Genomic DNA, 4,021 nt, shown 5'->3' with positions numbered 1-4,021 from the left:
TATGCAGTGTATTATTTGTTGAAACTGTACTTTCGATTTGATTTGAAACTGTCTCATTGCTATATGTTTATCAATAAAACTTTGAAAAGAAAAGAAAAAAATATCAATGGAGGGGCTGCAGGAAACAATAGAGGCTGCATGCACGCCTGCTGCCTCCAGGCCCCTCCTGCATCCTTCAGCTGTAGGGTCTCCAGGCTTTCTTGCCACTATGGCTGACAAGGAAGCCTTTGAAGATGCAGTGGAAGAACATGGGATCAACGAGATGCACACGATATGGAAAAGAGTACACCGTTTCTTTACGATTTGGTGATGACCCATGCTCTGGAGTGGCCCACCCTAACAGCACAGTGGCTTCCAGACGTAACCGCACCAGAAGGGAAGGAGGTCAGCATTCATCGACCTGTCCTGGAGACACATACATCAGATGAACAAAACCGCCTTGCGATAGTCGGCGTACAGCTCCCTAATGATGATGCCCAGTTTGATGCATCACATTACAACAGTAAGAAAGGAGAATTTGGAGGTTTTGGTTTTGTTAGTGGGAAAATTGAAATAGAAATTAAGATCAACCATGAAGGAGAAGTAAACAGGGCCCATAACATGCCCCAGAACCCTTGCGTCATTACAACAAAGACTCCATCCAGTGATGTTCTTGTTTTTGACTATACAAAGCATCCTTCTAAACCAGACCCCTCTGGAGAGTGCAACCCAGACTTGCATCTCCACAGACATCAGAAGGAAGGCTATGGGTGCTCTTGGAATCCAAATCTTAGTGGGCACTTAGTGCTTCAGATGACCATACCATCTGCCTACGGGACCTCAGTGCTATTCCAAAGGAAGGAAAAGTGGTGGGTGTGAAGACCACCTTTGCAGGGCATACAGCAGTAGTAGAAGATGCTTCCTGGCACTGGCTCCATGAATCTGTTTGGGTCACTTGCTGATGACCAAAAACTTATGATTTGGGTTACTCAGTCAAACAACACTTCCAAACCAAGCCACTCCGTTGATGCTCACACTGCAGAAGTGAACTGCCTCTCTGCCAATCCTCACAGTGAATTCATTCTTGCCACAGGATTAGCTGACAAGACTCTTGCTTTTGTGGGATCTAAGAAATCTGAAACTTAAGTTGCATTCCTCTGAATCACACAAAGATGAAATAGTCCAGGTTCAGTGGTCACCTCACAATGAGACTATCCTGGCTTCCAGTGGTACTGACCGAAGACAAAATGTCTGGGACTTAAGTAAAATTGTAGAAAAGCAGTCCCCAGAACATGACCCCCTGAGTTGTTGTTTATTCATGCTGGTCATACTGCTAAGATCTCAGATTTTTCCTGGAATCCCAATGAATCTTGGGTGATTTGTTCTATATCAAAAGGCAATATCATGCAAGTGTGGCAGATGGCAGAGAACATTTATAATGATGGAAACCCAGAAGAAGGTGTGGATCCAGAAGGAAAAGGATGCTAGATATGTTTGAACTCTTGGTTTTTGACCCCTCTTTTTTCCTCTCAACCCTGAGACTGATTTAACACTGGTATTGAGACATACAGACTTTGTTCCGCTATCCCTCCATAACAGGTACCACCAACATTGCTATTAGCCCCAAGAATGGGTATTTTCTAAATACTAACTGGGGTACTTTATTTCAGCAAAGCCACAGATATATATTTTAAAAACAAACAAACAAACCCAGGTCTAAGGTAGCTGCAAAAATGGGAATATAATGTGTGGTTGTTTTTCTTTTGAAGTATATCCCTAAGTTTTTCAGATTTCTTTCAGTAAAGGTTAGAATGAGTAAGGAATACTTCCAAGTGAGGTCAGGCATCTGAGCCATGAGGTATAAGTACTGCAGGATGTCATTTTATTCAGGAATTAGGGGAGAATCAAGTCGTAGATTCATACTCTAAATGATACCTGACTTTCCAGGATGCATATTTTCCTATGTAGACCAGTCTCCTCCTGGTTTCTTCAGTTAGGACAAAGCTACATGTTCCTCCTTCCCCATATATTTTTGCTTCTTAGTGTATTTCTTGAGTTGTTTTCATATTACCCCTTTCCTTTCTGTGAAACGGTTCTTGTTTTTAACTTGGGACCACCAAGGTGTAAAGATGTGTTTTTACCTGAAAGTTGTACTTCAGGTAGACTTTCAAGCTGAGAAGCTTGATTTGATAGATTGTATTTGTTTTTAATATTAAATTAATCCTTGATAAGAGTTGCTTTTTTTAAGGAGTTATTAGTCTTGACCGCTAGCTTGATACCAACTCCATTTTAGGTGACCTCTTTCACCAGCACGCCTGCTATTCTCCATGACTAACTGTAAGTGTTTATAATGGAATAAATTGCTTTTCTACATTAAAAAATCAATGAATTCAAACTAACATATATGCTGTGATATCCACATCCAAACATAATTGTAATCAAAGGCCGAGAGACAAAGATAAGGCTTTAAAGCAAGAGGCCAGTGACTCATCACGTACAGGGGAATCTCTATAAGACTAACAAACGACCTCTCATCAGAAGCAAGAAAAGCCAGAGAAGTGGGACAACGTACTTAAAGTGTTCAATATAGAAATTCATCAGCTAAAGACTATAAATCCAGAAAATTTTTCTATAAAATATGAAGAAGAAATATTTCCAGATAAATGTTTTGGAATGTGTTGCTAGCAAGGGTGCTTTATGAAAAATACTCAAAGAAATTTTTGAGCTGAAAGCAAATAAAATCAAGAAGTCACTTTTTTCTCTAATTTTTTGGTCTGCAAACTTAAGTTGTTAACCCTCCAGAAGAGAAGCTTAATGCTATTATCACCCTCTAACATAGGCAGTTGAGCTGAACTTAACCTCACTATCTGTCTGAATATCAAACGCCTTAGACATATCATGAACAGGCATTTTCCATCAATCGCTGATATGCTAAACTTTAAATCCCTACAGGATGTGAAGGAAAATAAATAACACAGCTACTTTCTCTTGTTCAGTGAGAAGAAGAAAGATTTGTACTAATAGTGTTTACATGAGATATTATGTCTGCATCTTGTGCTATGAATAACTACTATGAAGACAACAATGTGCAATGTTTTTATCATTGTAACTGTCCTACTAACCTGTTTCAAAACTGTCTCATTGCTATTTCTTTATCAGTAAAATTAACTTAAAAAACAAAGCCTCTCTTGTAGCATAGAAAAAATAATCACTGATTAAAGTATTTACATAGGGTTTTTTTATAAAAGACAATGCATGTTGTATTTTCCCTTTTTTCTCTTGGCTAACTATAAGTATATAAAACACTGTAAATACAATAACAGTGTTAGGCTTCTAAAAATAAAAAATGAAATACACAGACAAGAATAGCACAAAGAAGGTGGGTGGAAGCAAAGTGGAATTAGAAGAAAGAAAGGTCAAGGTCACCAGATAGTTTAATCCACAAGAAGAAGTGACCAGGCTTCCTTCTTGGCTCGCAGACTCCCACTGTATCCTCACATGAGTCTTCACTGTGAGACTACAGGAGCATCTCTGTTGCCTTTTCCTCTCTTACCCATCAATCACATCATGGCACTGCCTTACCGAGATCACTTAAACTTAATCAGGAAGCTCTGTGGTCATATTATTCATCCACTATCCCAGCTACACATTGCCTCGATCTATGTTGTAATCCTGAACATCCTCCAAAGAGACAGAACAAGTAGGACATACAACTGGTAACAGATATGGATAGCTAACTGCTAGATCAGTTGATCAGTAGGTAGATGAGGCAGAGATGCACAGTGGGAACTGGCTGAGTGCTTAGGCTACCAAGAAGACCTATCATGTGCCAGCTGCAAGCTGAAGAACCAAAGAGGCCAATGGCCTGACACAGTCTGGTGCCGTAGGCCTGAGCACCTGCAGCCTTCCTGCGCAAGTGAGGGGTGTAATGCTCGACAAGCTGGAGTTCTGACATCCAAGACCCAGGCAAGAGGTATGCTGTAGCTCCAGAAGGGAGGAGGCAAACCTGTCCTTCTTTCACCTTCCTCTTCTCTCCAGGCCC

General features: G+C 40.4%; 1 pseudogene; it reads left to right on the top strand.

Annotated features, from left to right (window-relative positions):
- The first annotated feature begins 208 nt into the window (after positions 1-208).
- LOC101577507 lies at positions 209-1,467 on the top strand (annotated as a pseudogene).
- Positions 1,468-4,021: the final 2,554 nt, after the last annotated feature.

The sequence above is a fragment of the Octodon degus genome, unplaced genomic scaffold, assembly GCF_000260255.1.
Source record: "Octodon degus isolate 3935 unplaced genomic scaffold, OctDeg1.0 scaffold00014, whole genome shotgun sequence".
In the NCBI taxonomy this organism is placed as follows: domain Eukaryota; kingdom Metazoa; phylum Chordata; class Mammalia; order Rodentia; family Octodontidae; genus Octodon; species Octodon degus.
This window is presented reverse-complemented; position numbering and strand designations above follow the sequence as displayed.